Source organism: Peromyscus leucopus, chromosome 3 (assembly GCF_004664715.2).
Source record: "Peromyscus leucopus breed LL Stock chromosome 3, UCI_PerLeu_2.1, whole genome shotgun sequence".
NCBI lineage: Eukaryota > Metazoa > Chordata > Mammalia > Rodentia > Cricetidae > Peromyscus > Peromyscus leucopus.
In genome coordinates, this window is record NC_051065.1 from 10,422,490 (window position 1) to 10,443,196 (window position 20,707).

The window sequence follows — 20,707 nt, forward strand, 5'->3', positions numbered from 1 at the left end:
TGTGCGCGTGTGATGTGTACAAATCAAGGTACTCATGTAGAGGTCAGAGGACCACTTTGTGGAGTCATTTCTCTCCTTCCACGTTTACATGGGTTCCAGGGATCAAAGTCGGGCTGCCAAGCGTGAGTGGAACTTGTCTTTACTCAACTACTCAACTATCTGACAGTTCTGGGGTTTTGTTTTGTTTTCTAGTTTATCATCATGTGCACGCCCATGTATGTTTGGGTGCGGGTGTATGTGTTCATGTTTGCTGATGTGCACAGGCATGCTCATGCGTGTGGAGGCCAGACAACGACCTCATGTGCCGTTCTCTAGGCATTATGCACCTATTTTGAGACAGTGACTTTCTCTAACCTGGAACTCATTGTGGAGGTCACACAGACTATGCCGGCAGGTCCCAGGGACTCTTGATTTGTGCCATACCTGTTTTGTTTTTAGTGTGGGTTTTTGGAGTTGAACACAGGTCCTTGTGCCTGATAATTGGGTATCTCCCTGGCCTTTATTATTGCATTCTTACTTACTTCATCATCTGGAGGAGAATATAAATAAATTAATGATCAATTTGAGATTATTTCCTGGAAAGTCAAAAGTTTTTGAGCTTGGCATTCTAACCCTCTTCCCTTATGTGCTTCTTTACCAGGCTTCCAGGAAGGCTTCCCTGTGGAGTGTGAATTTCCTAGCAGTTTGCCATTATCAGCTCCGTTTCCTGCTTTTGGCACAATCCTTTGCATTCACTTCCGAGTTTGCTTCCATGTTCCTCTGCTGCCTCAGAAAGCTGACTAGGACATCATGGAAAGACAAGAGTTCAGGTCTTCTGGAGTCCACAGACTAGCTAGTGGGTAGGTAAATAAAGAGACTGCTAGCAGCCTGTGGATCAGTGAAGTGATAGGGAATACCACACACATACACACACACACACACACACACACACACACACACGCACGCACGCATGCACGCACGCACACACGCACGCACGCATGCATGCATGCACACACACACACACACACACAATAAAATGACACAAGTGCATGTTTTGAGATGAGAGGTGTGTGTGGTAGCCACAGTGCTACAGACAGGAAGATGGGGAAAAATGAAAGGTAACTTCATGACTGTGATGCTGGCAAGGATGGCGCTGGGGGAGAAAAGGAGCCATCACTGGATGGAGGAACATACCAGCCAAGGTCAGGGTAACAGTGGGCAGTGGGCAGAGTGACATACCCTTTTCAGTTCAACCAAGAGCTTCTCTCAGAAATTATGTAGGACTATTAGGAACCACAAAATCAGCAAGCAACAAGTGATGCAAGGATATTGTCTTCAAGATCTTGTTCCTTTAGCACTTTATTGATGAGTATTGAGAATAAATTGTATTATCTTTTCTTAATCTTCGCATGTCTGCGTGCACATGTGTGTCATGAGTGTGGGCAAATACATGCTGTAACACATGTGTAGGGGGTAGAGGACAACTTTGAGTGTTGGTCCTCACCTTCCATTTTGTTTGGGATAGGGTCTCTTGGTGTTTGGCCCCATGCACACCAGGCTAGCTTGCCAGGAGCTGTTCCAACAACCTCTGTGTCTTGTCTTGATGTGGGGTGTGGGAATTTCTGGGGATCTGAACTGGGGTCTACATGATTGTGCAGTCAATGCTTTGCTCACTGAGCCATCTGCTCAGCCCAGTTTTATTTAGTTTAATACACAAATTAAATTCAGTGTTCTCTGTTTTGCTGAAAGAAGGTGATGTGCCAAGGTAAAGGCAATTGACAAAAAAGGATATAAGCTAGGCTTGTTCCACTTCTGTCTCTCAGTGGCATCTTCCACATATTACATGTCCACAGCACACTGTGGCTTGCATACATGCTACTGCTTCCACCCACCCCCCCACACACCACACATCATTCTTTGTTATTGTTTACCTACTTAAGAAGTCTTTTAACAAACTACTTTCTAATACTTTTCTGAACAGTCTTGGTGTTTATACAGCTCTTCTAAATAAGATCAATACAAGCAGAACCATGCAAAAATCGGTACATTAACCACTGACAATGAAGTAATGTAGAGGATATAATTGTTCCTAGCACAAACTACACACACTCGGATGTAATATACAAAGTCATCAATATAACTAAAGCTGATGCTGGCTCATTTGTAGTCACAGTTCACAAACCTAGGAAGTTAAACCATGTTAAACCTATACTCCACAGCACATCATAAATATGCAACAAAATATTGAAAGCTAGTAGTGGGGGAAGTAGTGATGAGATTAAAAGGGTTGAGAGTGTGAAAAGCTGGAGACATCTCATCTGTGACAAGGTATGATGAGTAGTCAAGGGGAAAGATCTCCTAGTCCCAAATTTTATACTTACCTAAACGATGACTTCAGGGCTGAGGCAAGATAAATTCATTTTAAAAGTATAAAATAACCAAAATGTTACAACTCAAAGCTAAAAACTAAAATTCCAGGTCAGTGCTGTTCAAAGCATGATCACTTGAGTAAACTGTTACTGTGTAGGCTTCTTGTCGGGGGCCGGAGGGAGAAGCTGGCAGTAACTGTGGAGACTCCTTCAGACACGGGACTTTGCCTCAGCTCTACACACTGAAGAAAACAAAGGTTTGCTAGTGCCAGTTTCTGTGTGCTAACAGAGAAGAGATGGGGGGGGGCAATGAAGCTGGATAAGTAGTTAAATAGGCTAGTGTCTTAAGTACTAGAAGGGAAGAAAAGAACCATGAGCGAGGAGAGAGAGATCTGTGAGCAATGTTACAGAGAAATACATTTGTTCAACACAGAAAACTGAAGCAGAGTAGTTAAGCTTCTCATTCAGCTGATGAGAAATGTTGGAACTTAGGGAATAACAATACCTGGCAGAATGTTGAAAAAACAGAAGCAGGGGAAGAGGTAGGTGGGGAATGCAGCAGAGAGGGTGGGAGTCAGTGCAAGACTGTGACAGAGGCTGACCCAGTGAGAGCCAATCTTTGGGGGGTCGGGGGTGTAGGAGTTCTCTTTTCAGGTCTTGTTTCCCTCCTGGCCTGGCCTGTGATGACCCAGTCGGAATGCCCCTGTATAAAACCTTGGTCTTCTGCTTGTTAAACTCTCCGTTTTTATAGCTTGAATCCCATGCACTTCTTTTTCTGTTTGTTTGTTTATGCCCATAGTTGACTAAGTACATTATGAAACAGTAGATCAGAGAGCTATCCCAGGGAAATAAAAATTCTAACTGCTTTCCCCTTCTAATACTTTTTTTTGTCTCATAATTAATCTGATAAGAATCCTAGGTCAAAGTGGTGGCACACACCAATCCCAGCACTCGGGAGGCAGGAGAATCTCATGTGAATCTGAGGCCAGCCTAGTCTACAAAGTGAGTTCCAGGACAGCCAAGGCTGTTACACAGAGAAGCCCTGTCTCAAAAAACCAAAACCAACCAACAAGCCCCAAGAATTCTAAGTCAAAAATAGTGTCTCTCAGTTTTTCCATTGTGTTCCAGCATCCAGGGTTGGAATATTAATGTCACTTTTTTTTCTAGACAGGGCTTCTGTAGTTCTTATGTAGTTCAGGCTAGCCTCATTCTTAGATTTACTAGTTCTGGGTTACTGGCATGTACTATCACACTTAGCCCACCCAGAGTTCAGATCCTGGGTTCCCTTTCAATAAAGTGTTTAGTACTATGCCTTTTGATATTTCTTGGACTAGGTTCTTGAAAGGCTTTCAATTTGGAAATTAATACTTGAGTTCTAGAAAACTTCACTTATGAATCCTGTGATCATTCTCTTCATTTTCTTTCTGGAATCCTAATTTGCTTAATTGTCATCCTACAACTGAGCATCGTTTATGTTTTCCTTCTTCTAATTCTGCCACTCTGCTTTGTTTTTACTGCTGCATTTTGAAACAATCCACAGATTTTCTTCCTTGCTCTTTTTGTATTTCAGTGTATCTTGATGCTGATGTCTTCAAATGCAGTCTTTTATTCTAAAATTGCTAACTTGAAACTTGAAGCTTTATTATTATTATTTGGTTTTTCGAGACAGGGTTTCTCTGTGTAGTTTTGGTGCCTGTCCTGGCTCTTGCTCTGTAGGCCAGTCTGGCCTCGAACTCAGAGTTCTGTTTGGCTCTGCCTCCCGAGTGCTGGGATTAAAGGTGTGCACCATCACCACCCAGCTCAGCATTTTTTTTTTTTCTTAAAAGAATTCTCATTTTTCTCTAAGACTATTTTTCCTCATGCCTCTCTTATTTGGGTAGTTTCATCCTACGTGAATGCACTTCTGGAGTGTACACACCCCTCCTGTGAGGACCGGGTCTAAGTGCAGGGTGGGGACAAGGGCTGTCACTACTCCTCACAGGTTCTTCTGCCTCTGAGGCTGTGTAGCCGCTCTCTGTGTTCCACACCAGCTCGGAAGTCCATTTCCTTCAGTTCCTGATGCTCACTCCTGACTATTTCCAAAGCTACAGCTTCAGGTCTGATGGCAATTATCCTAGGTTACTAGTGTCCAACTGACTGTTTTCTCCTGCAAAGCATCAACGACGTCACCAATTCCCTAAAGACGTCTCTTCGGTCACTGGTTTCTCTAGATGGGATCATCTTTGTGTTCATCTTTTGGTTTCACTTCATATTTCATAACAACCAGCAAGTCTCAGCCTTTTTTTTTCTTTCCAGAATCTTCCCGAATTGTTTCTTCCACTGTGTTCTGCTCATGCACTCTACAAATCCCACCGATTCTTGTCAAAATCAGTGTAACATACTTTCTTAACAGACCCACACCCCCTGCATTCACTCTCAAGACCATGTCATCCTGTTCCACCTGAGGAATTGTCACAAAGCACAATTGTAATTCTACTACTTGGCCACTCAAAAAAATGTCAGCTCCTTTGTGTGCACTGAATTAAAGACAAATTCGTCAGCTTGGTATTTCATATTTTTTGCTGTCTGGTTCAAGTCTAGCTTTCTAATATCCTTTCCAATGCTTTCATATCACATTTTCTGAACATTTAATTGAAAAGAATTTTCATATTTATTTTTGCTTTAATAACTCTATATCAAAATTGCACCTCTTCCATCAAGGAGCTTTGGGTGCTATTTAATATATCTTTGATAGATTTCTTGGACTCACTGCTCTTTTTATTTTCTAAATTATGTGCATGCATCTATGTGGGCATGTGTACACATGAGTGAGAGCAGTTACCCTTGGAGGCCAATATCCAGCATTACATCCTCTGGAGCTGTAATTACAAGCGCTTGTGTGATGAATGGTGTGTGTAGTCTGAAGGACCAGTATGGACTCTTAACCACTGAGCCATTTCTCCAAACTTAAGGCTTGCTGCTTTTCAGTGACAGTTAAGTGACTTGTCTGTGTTCTCAGCATGTCTAGAATAACATCTTTGCCATTGTGGGCCTTCAATATTCATAAAAGTGTGACAATACAGATGATCCACATAATACACAGTATACATACTTAGGAGTTTCCACAGCATTATTTATTATTTGTTCTATACACTCCTATTTATAATGCCTGTCTACAACAAATAGTGGCTAAGATTTGCTATATCTATCCTTTGTTTACCTCCACAATAGGCTGTCCTATGCCTTGCATGTATCCTGCTCTTTTGTTGTGAAATAGTGATATATGTACATATAAATAATTGTTCCTCTATGATTCCTTTGAAAATTTCAGTTAGGAAAATTGGGGAAATTTTTCCATTGGTAATATATCTTTTCTCTCCTCAAGACAGAATCAGTTGTTCCCCTTAAAATAGTCTAATTATTTTACTGGAGACATACTTATAAAGTTACTTGCAGCTGCACTAGAAATAGAATTCTGGTGTCACTTAATGAGATTTTTTTTTTCCAAATTCACATTACTTATTCTGCAGACTTCTTCATTTAAGTAGATTATTTAATATTTTATTTGTTTTATTATTCACATTTGGGGGTAAAATATTTCCATTCATAGTCAAAGTTGGCTGAATTATATGCCAGAGTTGGAGTGCACAGAAGTTTCTCATAGTCCTGTTGTTTCCCAGAGTGCAGCTGCCTAATGTGTCTGTAATTCACAACTCTGCAGTAGGTTTTCTGTTGCTTCCCAGGAAGACAAGCTGACAGCTTACTCATTGTTTAGTGACAAGTCGTCCTCCGTCTCCAGCCAGCTTTCCCCTCTTTCTGTGTCGGCACCTAAAGCAAATACACACCTTGAAAGCTTATTTTTTATTTAATTTTTTTTTGCACCAGGATACATTTTGGAATTCATTTTAATGTGTCTTAGCACGTGGGGGATGCTTTTCTATTTAATCTGTCAGTAGTATTTTACATGGTACTATAGATAAAACTTTCTGTGGTTTTCTTCCGTGCTTGTCATTTATCAGTGGGTCACAACTTTCAACCAGGTCACAGGGATTCCTCTCCAGCTCGTTCTGGGTTGGCTGTTTATGTAATGGGTTCTCATGGTATGCACAACACCATGTTTGTGGGTCATGGAGACATGTAAATGGTGGAATTCCTCCCCAGTGTCATACTCACGAAAATGAGAAAGTAATTAAATGGTAAACTAAGTGTAAAGAGTTAGGGAAGAAGTGACCTTGGCAGTGGTAGAGAAAAGCACACAGGGAAGGTAGAATTTAAGTCTGAAGAGAGTATCCGAGCTGGGTAAGCAGAATGGTTATGTTCAAGAGGGGTGAGACACAAACGAAAAAACTTGTGCTGGAGCTGGTCAACATATTAGCAACCCTGAAACACCGGGTTATGTGGGTTAAGATCAGGCTTGATGTAGGTGATGGGATCCCTCCACTTAAGCCTTAAAGCTTGTAATAGGGAAGTGGTATAATGAAAATGAAATAAAATGTAATGAATATAAAAAATAAAAACCCTTATTTCAGGCAAGATACAAAGGGCTCTCACAAAAGATGAATAAGTTCAGGATGGCAGAGCAGACAGGTAATTGGGAGGATTAAAATAAAAGTAAATAAAAATAGAAAGTGCTTGTGAAAATTTGGAATTGCAGACTAGGAGACACGAAGATTAAAGGCAAGAGAAAAGAGAACTTAGATCCAAGGAATAAAAAGGAGCTTTATTGTTATCTTACGTTTTTGGAACAAGCCCCAACTCTGAATTTTAATACTTGTTCAATGCAGTTCTCCTGCTGAGGCCACTAGGTGGGGATCTTTGTCAGTCATTAATGTGGACTTTTTCAAAGAGAAATTCAGCATTAGGAAAGGGGAAAACACCTTAAGTTTTTGTTTCGTGCAACCCTGAGCATTTAACATTTGTGGCTACGGATAAATATATGTTAACGTTTCCCAACCTCTTTTATTCCTTTGGGCAGGGCTCACAGGTAGGAGAGGAGATGGAGGAGGACATCCAGATATTGAGGTCTTAGTTCTTGTGTTTGTTTGGCTCCTTGGCATTTCCAAGCCTGGTCAAGTCTGGCCTTATTAGATTTTATTGACTAGAAATTTCCTGTATGTCATCCAGCGTTGGCCATCATGAAGTGAATAGGAGAGAGGGGCCCAAGCCTCTTGGCTCAGTGGTCAGTCACATGCCACCACCTCAAATTACACATCTCATGTATCCCTTGCTTCACTTTGCCACAGAATTGCATCTTCTACTCCACAGTGTGCTGAGTACAAAACAAAACCCCCCATTACTTCCTTAACACTGGACAAACCCCGATACCTGGGTGTTGAGAAGACAGACAGCTTGCAAAAGGACCTAGGCTCTGCTAACACATATAGAAGAAATCATTGATGAATAAATGAATGAGCATCTCAATTTAGTTCAGGAAAGGGATGGCCTTTGTCTCAGAATGTTGAATGATTGATTCCATGGCAATGTTTGAAAACATATCCCTGGTTGTATCATACAACTGAGCAGGTGTGCTGGTTACATAAACCTTTGAACCCCATTGGCATAAGAACTCACCCAACATGACTAAATCTGTTCTGTAGAGAAACGTTTTCTGAGTGCCAAACATTTAACTTACCAATGAACTTTTGCTAACCTGTGATTTTAGGAAAAGTTCTTTTTAAATGAACTAGTAGTAAGTTCATAAAAGTCATCTTTGAGGTGCCTAGGCACACAACATGTAATTAACAGTAAAGGCTTACAGCACAAACAGGGGTCTGATCTATCCAAATAGTTTTTAATGCTAAGTTTCTTGATGATCTTTAATACACCCCTTTAATTTTAACAATGATTACAACTTCAGGAGCTTCAGCAAGTCTGGAGGCTCCTCCTTAATTTATTCCCAACATTTCCCTTTAGAGAAGAAATTCTGAGTACCTTGATACAGTTATACATTTGTTACCTGTTCTGAAAATTAGGTTGTCAATTCTTTCTTTAGTAGAAGAAAGGGAGGTTATTTCCTTTCCTCCCAATAGCTACATTTTAATGAATTTTTTATTTTACTGATTTATTCGTGACTGTCTTTCCTTTCCATTTGACCTTTTGGGCCAATCAGGGCTTTTAGCCCAGGATCAAAGAAATCTGAGTCCTGGCTTAGGCAAATCCCAGACTCATTTCTTTCACCTGATTTCCCTGCTTCATCTCTGCCTGACAAAGATAATCATCACATAATATTAATCATTTGGAACCCTGACCTCGGAAATAGTTTGGAAGGCTAAATTTCTTGATGACAAGTTGAGACATTTGAATGTTGAACACGGCTATGTTCTAGAATAGCAACTTGCTTTTATTTATTTTCTTAAAGTGAAATACACATAGCATGAAATTCACAATCTCCATCATTCTAAATGGTGTACTGGCAGTGCAACTCTGAAATATGGCCACATACATGTGTGTATTGATTATGGATGAGTGCTGAGAAATGGATCCTTAGGCAACTTTATTATCGTGTGAACATTACAGAATGTCCACCCCAAAGAAGGTTTCTATATAGCCTTCCCATGTAGTCATATGACAGTATGACTACTATCATTTAAGCGATCCACCACTGACTGAGACATCAGTGTGCAATGCACAACTGTCATTCCAGAACATTCCATCACCAGACAAGGAAGTTGTATGTCCATTAGCAGACATCCCTTTTTTTCCCTCCCCCTGGCTCCTAATAATTACTAACCTGCTCTTTCCCCCTGTGTTTGCCTATTCTCATTATTTCATATATATATATGAATATATATATATATATATATATATATATATATATATATATATATATAGTCACAGATGGTTTCTGTGTCTGGTTTCTTTCACTTTATATAATCTCTCCAAGCTCCATTTATGGTACACCACATGTCCTTATTTTATTCCTTGTTATAGCTAATAATAGCCATTACAAGTATACACTATATTTACTTGTCTGTCCATCAGTTGTGAGCTTCTGGGATAATTTCAACTTTTGGGCCATTATGAATATTGTTGCTATGAAAATTTGCATATGATTTCCTGTTTGAATACTTATTGCCAGTTTCATTTGGTATATTCCTAATAGGAATTTTTGAGTCTCATGGTGATTCTCTCATTTTTTGAGAAAACATATTTTTACACATGCTAATATTGAAAAAAAATGGCATTGCCATTAAGCCTATTTATTAGGTAAGAGCTTACTATATAACCATTATATTTATATGGAATACATTGGAGTGATATAGTAATCTATTATCTTATTTTCCTTTCATCAGCATTTACAGATTCTAAATAAGTTATTTAGACAGTTATGTAGATAACATCAATAGTATTTCTTTAATCAAATTTATCAAAGCATGCCTCCTTTAAAAGCATTCTTTGGGCTCCCACAGTGCATCAAGATCTATTTTGGGGTCTTGAAATATAGAGAAAAAGTCAAAGGGACTATCCCTGAGTGGAACAGCATTTAGGAAAGAAAATTAATTTACATATGGACAAAGCTGTGAAGAAAGACACAAAGAGTTACAAGATAATGCTCAAATTCTAGTGTGTGGGAGATACATCTAGAAATTATTGTTAAAATGCAGATTGGAATAAAAGTTCATGAGATCAACAAAAATGAACATTCAGGAACATGAGATTCCATCTCATTCAGGGCAACATGATGCTTGTGTTGGAGTGGGTGAGCCTTCCCAAGGGAGGCGCTCCTCAGCAGGAAGAGGAATTTGTGATGTCTATCAGAAACAAGTCAAGAAAATGTCTATGGTAAGAAAGTTTCACTGAGAGAAAACAGAGGTGGTCAGGATTTGGTGGAGACAAAGGTTTGGTGGGGAAAAGATGTTGAATAGGAACTTGTCTTCCCTGACATTCAAGGTCATACAAACACAGAGCAGGGCAGAATTCCTCTGATTCCCCACCAACACAAGTGAGTGTTCATTTCTAGATCAGGCCCTTCAGAGCAACACCTTTTCCCATAAATAAATATATGAACTCCGTTTTTCAAAGCTCCATTTTCTTTTCAACCTTTAGTTTCTTTGATTGTGAGCCTTACTGTTTTCTCTTAAGATATTGAACATTTCTCGTGGATCTAACCGTGTTGAAAGCCAGAATGACATATAAGGTGTATTTAGAAATTCCTGAATTCGTATAATTGTCTATTGTTTAAATTATTTGGAGGAAGCTATTATAAACAAACCATTCATAGAGATTATTATTTATAAACATAATGTCATATCACTAATTCTTAAAATATAATGACATGGATTCAGATGGACAAAGTTTAACTAACCTCTGGAAACATAAAATAGTGTTTTAATTTGTGTTCATACAATTAGGAAACAACCCATATTTCCATCCATTTTCCCTTTATCAACAGATAGTGCAATCATCAGTATTATTGTTTTTAAATTTTTAATGAAGTACAATTTAGATACCACATAATTCATTTGTAAAATGGACAATTCATTGTTTTAAGAATAAAACCAAAGACAATGAAGACACTTTTAAATTTGTTATGTTTAAACTTTTCCAGTTTTTGCTTACTTTTAATTCTTTCTCAGCTTTTCCTAGCTGTATAATAATGTGAATAATTTTCAGTCCATGATTATATCCCTTTTTATTTTTGCCTCCATTTTAAACTACTTTTAATTTTTCCTGATCATATTATTTTTAATACTATTTTTCCTTATCTATTGCATTGGCTAGATCCACATTTTTTTGCCAGTACCAATTTGCTATGCTAATTAGAGATTAGGAACACATGTTTTGAGGCCAAGCTGCTCTGGATTGACTATTTCAACTATCTAAACGCATACCAAGAAACAAATTAGCTATGATTATTGATTTTGAGCTTTACTTCAAAGCAATGAGAGGCATTCATAAATAAGATTTTGAAGAAGATAATAGTGATCAGCAAAGTTTTCCATGTCTTGAGAAGGTTGATTCCCTTCTTATAACTTTCTGGAGCCTCATGCTCTTCAGGAAATAAGAATGATCTTTACTAGTGGCAGTAGCCTTTAGTTCTAGCACTTGGGAGGCAGAAACTGGTGGATTTTTGTGAGTTTGAGGCCATCTTGATCTACAGAGAGAGAGTTCCAAAACAGCCAAGGCTACACAGAGAAATTCTGTCTTGAAAAACAAAACAACAACAACAAAAATATCTTTTCTTAAGGGAAAGGAGGAGGATTGGATCGGGGGAGAGGAGAGGGTGGGGGGGGAGTGAGGTGAATGTACCCAACATCCCATTTACATCAGCTGGGAAAGAGAACTGCGGCATTAAACACCTCCGGAGATTCTCCCTAGTTCCTCCTTGCCATGCCCAACAATACACCTTTTAGTACAGGGAGCCATAAATTCTGTATCTTAAGTTAAGAGCCCCTTACAGTAGTTTTGGACATGGTGCTGCTGCTGCTGCAATTTTTCACAGTATTCTGGTATTGGCTTTCTGTTTGTTGGAGAAGAATGTGAGATTTTACCTATCTTGTTAAATTCTTTAGACCTATCTAATTTATTACTGTCAAAATGGTAGGAAAGGACTGGGTAGGGGCATAGTTGTTGGAGAACCTGTTGTTAAGGTTGCAGTCCACAACGTTGTCCAGATAGCTCTCTGAGCTTGGTACAAAATGGAGGATTCCCCTTCTCAGTGGGGCTTCCTCTTCTCCACTAACCTTAATTGGAGAGTGTCCCTAAGCTCAGATGCCTGACCTTATTTGGATAACCCTGCACAGAGCTCCCTGCAAATCCTGTGTGACTCAGAAAGTAAGTCTCACCCCGCCTTTAGGTGCTGTGCTATGATCAACAAGTCCTTCCCACCCGTAACCCTAAGAACTCTTATACACCTTACCCCTGGAACAATAATATTAGCTGTCTCTCTGAAGCCAACTCCTGGAAGTTCTTCCATCACGCTTCCTGCTCACCGCTTCTGCTTCAAGGATCCTGAGGAAATGGAGACCCACATATAGTTTTAGGCCATACCTAGGGAGTAAAAGAGAAACCAGGATGGTTTAAAATAAACAAACCGTGTTTGTTTGATTTTTATGTGTGTGAAGTTTGTTTCATTTTGTTTTGTTTGACATATTTTGTCTTTTGTGTGTGTGTGTGTGTGTGTTTAGAGAAAGAAAAAGCAGGGTAGGAGGCTAGCAGGATCTAGGAAGAGTTGGGAGAGGGAGAAAACATAATCAAAACATATTGTATGAAAAACATTTAAATCAAAATTTTAAATAAACAAAATACTTCATTAGAAAAATAAGCCAGTATGAGATTGATTGATCAAAACAAACTCTTTATGATGCATAGACAATGCTATTTTTATGTGTAAAATGGATCCCAAAGGTTGAGCTGAAGACCTTAATAAAAACTGTGAGGGATTATTTTGATATTTGCAAACATTTTACAGTTCAAGCATTAGCATAAAAGGATAGAAATAGTATAGGGGAAACTTGCTTTTTTTTTTCCACACTGAAATATGGTTCATTCCCTGTTATAATGACCATCTGTAGTGAGACAAAATGACTGTGCACAGATTGGGTGAGTGAGATGTCTCTTTTTGTCCCAAGTCTTGGCATTTGTTGAAAAAAAGAAAATTGCTTGGGGCTATGACTTTGGCATGCCATGGGTTAAATAAAGGTCAGCTCCAAGAGAAAAATAGAAATCAGTTGATCTTTTAGTGTTAAAGGGGCAAAATGGTTATAATTTTAGATGCTCTTAGTGCTCTTATAACTCAAGGATTTTTTTTGGGGGGGGGGTTAGAGAATTTCCTTTTCCCTCAAGTGAGAATTTCACACCAGTGGTTTCCATAATGTATACGAGTGCCTTGGGGGCATTTTGAAGGGGAAAAGAAGAAAATTTACCATATTTTAAAAAGCATCCTTGCCTCTACTGGCGCTTTCATGGTTCTTAACAATGGAATGGTGTTAACTTTTAATTTTTCAGCAGTCACTAGGAGCAAAGTTTTCCTGCGAAGTAGGCCCTGATTCCATTGTTGGCTCACTCTTTCCTTATGTCTGTAAAACACATCCAAACATGGACTTATGATTATTTTACAGGATTTTTCTAGCATTTTTGTCTTTCCTGGGGAAGGATGAAAGGCTACCAAGACAGTTTATCAGTCAACGTGAGTTCAGGAGCTCCACATCTCTTTGGGTCTTAGTCTTGGTTCCAACACATTCTTTTTTTTTTTTGAAAGAGTTTATTTGGCTTACACTTCCAGCACATTCTTTAGGTGGCCTCAAGGGGTATTACCTGGGAGGTTAGCCTGTGGTGGTTTGGTCAGGTGGGGGAGCACATGCAGCTCAATTCATATTTGAGTTGTTGCTATCCGTGTGTATGTCTTCTGAATAAAAAGTATCAGAAGCATCTGGTTACCCAGGTAACTCTAACAAATCTTACAGCAGGGTGACAACTGTCACTGCTGGTTGTGTGATGAGGTGCCATCACACCTGTGGGTGGCAGAAATACTGGCTACATTCTGTTCAGGATGGAGACTTTTTGGATTATCTGTGTAATTCAGGTAATTCTCCCAAAACAATCTCCTTTAGTTAAGAAGATTAGGTAAGGGGTAGGTAGACAACCTCTTAATAATTCCCAGGACAAATTCTATCCAACAGATTTCTTTGACATATAATTTATTTATGGGTTTGAAAAAAGGTAATTATCTGCATATGTTTTGTCTTAGTTACTATTCTATTGCTGTGAAGAGAAACTATGACCAAGCCCACTCTTAGAAAAGGAAGCATTTAGTTGGGGATTTGCTTACAGTTTTAGAGGGTTAGTCCATTTTATCATGGCAGGAAGAAAACAGGCAGGGTGCTGGAGCAGAAGCTAAGAGGTTTACATCTTGATCCATAGGCAGAAGGAGACAGGCACTACATCTGGCTTGGGATTTTGAAACCTCAAAGCCCACCCCCAGTAGCAAATCTCGTCCAACAAGACCACACCTCCTAATCCTTCCCACACAATTCCATTACTCAAGGACCAAGCTTTCAAACAGATGAGTTGTGGGGATCAATCCCATTTAAACTAACACATCTTTGCTAGAGACAAGAAAAGGCATAGACACCTCATGAGGTGTCATGAACTCCAGATTATGAGAAAGGTCCTAGTCTCCCTCACTTTCGCAAGATAAGATGCCAATTGTATTTATTCACACAGACCAGAAGGAAAGGAAAAATCTCACCATTGTGGTATATAATTCTCTCTTTTCAAGCAAATACTTTCCTACCAGAATATATTAGTGGATGATTTTCCCATGAGATACAGAATGTTACTGGGAGAAAAGTCTTTCTGTGACTAATGATACATGTTAGTAAAAATAAAAGCTCATTGCCATCCACATTGGCCAAGCCAGAGATCCTGGGGTTGATGAGTCAGTAGACCCTTCTAGGGAGAATCATCATGAAATTCTATACATTTGGAGATATGTTCTTATTTGCTCATCCATAGAAGAGTAGATTCTATTACCTTACAGTTATAAGGAGTCTTGTTGACTACACAGGAAACGTGAGTGTTTACTGAAGAAATGCATGGATGGACTCCAATGCTCCTCTCACTGTTGAAATCCCGTCTGTCCTTTATGTGTTCAGAGTCACCGGGTCTGTGTTTGAACACTCCAACTTTCTGAAAGTGTACAGTCTGCATCAACCGCTTCCATTGGCGAGACCTAATTGTTAGGGTTTTCTCCCTTTTCTCCAGTCAGAATTTTATCATCATGTAATTTCCACTCTCGGATTTTAGTTGGGTTTTAAGGGGGGAACATTAAATAAATCTACTTCCTCTTTACACAAAGGCTTATTACATATTTCAACACAGCTACCAGATCTTCCATACAATTCTACTGTACCATTTTCTGAGTGGTAGTGTTCTTAGCCTATCCAGCTCGTCTCCTTTCCCATTTGTGTTTGGCCACATCTCTAGGGCATTTATTTTTATAGTCTGTAAGATAGCTAGTAAATTCTGAACCAGGAACTTAGATAAACACTTTATACACATCATTTTATGTAAATCCTAATGTTGACCTTGAAACATACATTTTTTTCCCTTAATTAAAATATGGTGTCAAGATCATGTAGGTGATAGACATAATTTAGGTTCACCACAGCTCTAAATAATTGCAGACCCATGTTTGAGTCAACCATATTTCCCATGCTTACATTTTCCCAGTAAAACAGGGCCTATAATTTGCCCTACCATTTAGGACCGTTGTCAACGTTGAGTGAGTTGAATGTCAAGCCCTCTGTAAACCATCTGCCTGAGAAAGAGCATGACAAGTGTTAGGAAGGAAACAAGCCCACTTCTGCTCCCACTCTACACTGCACTCCCTCCCTGTGATGTTCTTCTTAAAATGGATGTGATAATTGGTTAGAACATTAGAGGATCATTTTATGAATAGCTTAATGTTTTTTTCCTGTGTTGCATTGATGCTTATGACAGTCGTATGAAGAGTATTTTTCTTTTCATACACATTTGTCTTCATTCCATGTCAAATATCCTTTTCTCCATTACATTTAGGTCCACCTTAGGAACATTGAAAGTGAGTGCTACAATTTCTTTAACTCTCCATTGTTTTGCCTATCTCAGAATGAGTGGGAACGGCAACTTACTGAGCATCTGATAGGTATCAAATATGAGTATGGGTTTAGAATATTTAGTTGCTATAAGAACAATGAAAGCCACATTGTGCTATTAGGATAATTCTTAGGAAGATAGTAAGAATTCCATATTTACATTGTGAATCTATTTTTCCAACTTTGTTTTCCCCTGTATTTATTGGATAGCATACTTTAGCTGTACTTTCCAGAGACTTTCAAATATGTGGAACAGCAGTATTTGAAATGTTGAAATATTTGAAATGCTGTTGCTCAACAACAGCAAATGTTGAGATTTTGTGTCTACACTTTGCAGGTGCTAACTACTTCCATTCAGTCTTCCAAGTCGGTTTGATTCAGAAAATCTTAAAAGACAGAGGTCTGAGGCCTGAGAAATTATTTTCAATATACCAGTAAGTTAAGTTTGAGAAAGGTGGTTTATGATGAACTCTTAACCCACTCTTACTGGAACCAGTTTTAGCAATTTTGAATCTAGTAGTTAATTTCACAAAGTTTGTATCAGTGGAACCATTACAAGAATCTTTGAGAACAGCTTTTCAGTTCAGTCTTTCTGAAGATCATGTGAGGAAAATACTTAACATATTCCATTTTATAAAATGATCCTCTAATGTTCTAACTAATTACCACAAACTGAGTGGTTATAAAGCAATAAAAATGCAATCTTTATAGTTCTTGAGTCCAGACATAAAAATATTGGGGGTTTAGAGAAGAACTGCAGAGTTCCTGTCCTTCTGTGTCTGTGTTCTCTGTCTCCTCTCTTCTAGCAACAGAGGTGAAGGACTCTACAATACCCCAATACAATGCCATCTGAATCCATGTAAACAGTACATCAAATGGCTCTAGTTCAAAGAAGGTAACACTCACTGGTACCAAGACATAGGACTTCAACATTTTACTGGGGGAAGAACTATAATTTAATACACAAAAATAAAGAGAAAAACACTAAAATGAGTGGAAATACACATTCAGAATGTAAACTCAGGACTTCCCACTTCTACACACTGTTCACTTCATTCACTCTTCTCTAGTGAACTCTAGTTTGCTTTTCCGGATTCTTCTTCGTTTTTTTCCCACACATGGTCTCACTATATAGCTCTGGCTAGCCTGGACCACTGTGTAGACCAGGTTAGGCTGAAACTTACAGAGATATGCTGTAATTAAAGGAATGAAGCACTATTGCCTGGCTCAAATTCATTTTTTACAGTTATTTATTTATTTATGTGTGCGCGCATGTCATATACATGTATGCAGGTTTGAGGACAACTTGTGGGAGTAAGTTCTCTTCCTCCATCCTGGGGTCTGGGAGATTGAGTGCAGCATGACAAGTACAGGCCCACACATACAAACGCACACATACACAAAAATAAATGCAATCAAAAAGAAATCTGTTTTATTATTGCATTCCACTCAAGGGGGCACAAAAGAGAGTAAACAGATCAGTGAATACTGTGTGCTTATTGCTATGAAAATAAGCGAGCAAAGATGTTGCTAGTGTCCAGTCTTGAAATATTCATTAGCACCACACTGCTAATTAGGTGTATTTTCTGATTGTTGTTCTCTTACTATCTTACTCCCAGTTGTTTATTCTTTGAAGGCACATGTTCATTGTATAGACTGTGCTGAGTTTAGATATGATCCCTGTCACACTGAGCATCTAATACGCATTCTAGCTTTATAATGATGCATCATGAGCATCAAGTAAGAGTAGCATTATTCGAGTTGAGCAACAATAACCTTTTCTTTTTGTCTTTGAAGGGTCCTGACAATGAAGTAGATTTCTAGAGAAAAATCAGCCAAGGTGGGTAGGACATATTATGACTGCTTCAGCCAGAGTTTAAATGAGAAGGGTTAGTTAAAGATAGAACTCACAGAATTAATTCTAAATTCCCCAGGGTGTTGGATTAATCTGGTCACTTCACACTGTTAACGATGTCTTACACGGTGCAAGTTTATAAAGACCAGAAGGAAAAAGATGCTTTTCCAGATGTGCAGAACAGGGTTTGAAGGGCCGCTCACTAGACACAGCCCTCCAGCAGATTCTCATTTCACTTTCATTGCCATTTAAGAGGTTACCCTGAGGACAGCACTCCTCAGTCTGGTGGAGATGTGGTGTCCATTGTGGGCAGTTGTTCCTATTTTGTGTTTGTTTCTCCTTTAATGAGGACACAACTTTCATCCAGGGAGCTGTGCGGGTCACTTGTTAGTGTGCTGAAATGCACTGAGACGCTCCACCAGCTGGAGACTGTGACTGGTAGTTGAATTATTTTTGCACAGCGAATGGTTTTCCTTTTGACATATTTTAATATACTTGCACACAGAGAGCAAGGGTGGGTGAACAGAAAACAGACTGCTTTATTAACCCAGCAGTCACCTTTGAGGCTTGTGCATGTCCACTTTTTTCCTCGCCTTTGTACATAATCCCAAGAGCCTGGTACCTGGCTTTGCTCAGAATAACAAAGTCAGGCACAAATCTCCAAACACAATTGTTAGCTGAATGCCAACTGTTTCTTCTCATCTTTTTTTTTTTAAACTTGAACATTAAGAATTGTGTCTTCATGAGCAAACTATAACCACTAACGGATGAGTTTGTTTTTCTATTTCGGATGCCTTCTTATTATTTATGGCATTTTTTCCATCATATAGTCTGAGGTGCTAAAAGATGATAATTTATTTGCATGTGTTTTGCAGAGAACTCCCTGTACCCTAAATCTACTAACACTGAGAAGAAAAGAAGAAAAATATGCTAGAAGCTTTAAATGGACTGTAATTTCAGCTGAAAACACAATTAAGAGAAAGTGAGCTGAGGCTTCAGCTTCGTTGGGAATCCAGGACCCAGCAGACTAAATTTCACATGGTGTTTTCACAGAAATCCATGTTTCACAGACTTTTCCCTGAAAGATCTGAAATTTCTCCAGTTCAATTACCTTCATTTTCCAAGGTATATATCTACTTACTTCTAGAGGTATACTTTCTGAACAAGTATTGCAGGTAAGCACCTCTGGAACTCCTTGTATTTTAACTGTATTCAAAAGTTGAATCATAACAGGAATAAAAATCCAGGGCCTTCTTTTGGTTTCTTGTAGCTGACTGCAATCCACAATAAGTAGCTCATTGAGTAGCATGGAGCTATGAGGGTGAGGACACATCCATACATGATAATTTCTCTTTCCTGTTCTCATCATCGTCTACATTCTCAGCACAATAATACTACTGCCTGCTACTATCTGATGTTTTGAAGCTTTTTATATTTTACTAATGAGTTCCATAATCTCGTTTGATTCTCCAAACCAATTAATGGTGTATTGTATGGATTGGAAGATTATTGACCACAGGAACTTTTAAAAACCCCTCTACAATGAAATAAGAGATGTGGTATTTAGAAGGCATTTGTTTAGACTTGTGGGTCTAAGTATACTGGGCCATATCAAACACTTTTTGTTGAGTTACTTAATGTGAAAGATTATGCCAAAAACAGTCAATTTTTATGGTCTCTGTCTTTGCAGGCAGCAAGCATATTGAAAGCAGAATATTTTGTACTAGGATGGGAGTTCAGAGTGGTTAGCTTGGGGACGATCATAGGCTTAGTGACATGGGGCGATCACCTCCCAGACAGCAGAAGCTAGTTTGCAGCTCGTGATGTCTTCTGCTCTTGGTAGGACCTCTAGAATTCAGGATAATTTACTTACCACATTTTAAGCATAAGCTTTTGACCAAGTTCTCGACCTGTAATTCTAAGGTAAAAGTGTGAAAAGAGACCTTGCAATGTACAAGGAAATAAATAATTAGACGAAAAGGATAATGGCGTGTGATGGTTATACTGCTGAGTCTGCACGTGGATTGGGTTGATTTGACAGATCCACTTTCAGGAAGTATCCTCTTCAATTATCTTTGAGTTAGTTTTCATGTTACTTTCTATCTATTCTTAAAATTACTCTTAAATTATTCTTAAAAATACTATTAATTTTTTACTATGTTTTGAATGAAATTTATTTACTTTAATCAAACATTCAGAAGTCATTGCTTCTGGGAACAATTGTACAATTGTTTACAATTGTTTTGACTTTCTTCAGTTTTCCGCTTAGTCCTTGTGATTTTCTTTCCAAAGATGTATTTGAAATAGGCACAATTCTAATGGAAAAAGCACATACAGTCCTTAAGTCTATAATACCATTTTTCTTAGGAATTCATTATTATCCCCACATCCTTATTATGAAAAGAATCTTTCTTTTTAAAGACTGATTAAATAAGTACTATGAAATGACATTATGCTAAGCACTTTACATCCATTATTCAAATTGTCCAATATGCGTGTAAAGTAACAAGTCCCATTTTATAGATAATGAACTGAGGCTCAGAGATATTAATAACTGAATGACTAGCAAAAAGTGTCACTATTTCACACCCATGGCGATGGTGACTCACCATAATTACTCCATCTTGTTTGGCCTTACTTCTTCTTCACTGGCTTTATTAGTGAAGTCTACAATGATTTATAAAATGACTAGACTAATCTGAATTAGATTAAGCCAAAGATATAATTTATTGGCTCCTATAACCAGGAAGGAAAGCTGATATCAGGCCAGGAGTGGAACCAGAATTTCAAGTATCTTGAACGTCACCTCTTTCTCATCTGTGCTTCTTTCTGTATACTACCTTTGTTCTTAGACTGGTTCTCTCTGTGGTCTTCAGTTCCTCAAGTTTCTCTTTCCCACAGCTTGCAGCAAAAGGAATGGAGAATGTAGTTAGTTCAGCTCTACTGTG

At 38.6% G+C, this 20,707-nt stretch overlaps 1 long non-coding RNA gene across 1 annotated transcript in view; it reads left to right on the top strand.

The window, feature by feature from the left end:
• LOC119087514 overlaps window positions 1-18,930 on the top strand; it is a 52,118-nt gene extending 33,188 nt beyond the window's left edge. Inside the window, exons 2-4 of the long non-coding RNA XR_005090980.1 lie at window positions 641-839; window positions 17,702-17,744; window positions 18,635-18,930. This is a non-coding gene — a long non-coding RNA (uncharacterized LOC119087514). The remainder of the gene's footprint in view (window positions 1-640; window positions 840-17,701; window positions 17,745-18,634) is intronic.
• Window positions 18,931-20,707: the final 1,777 nt, after the last annotated feature.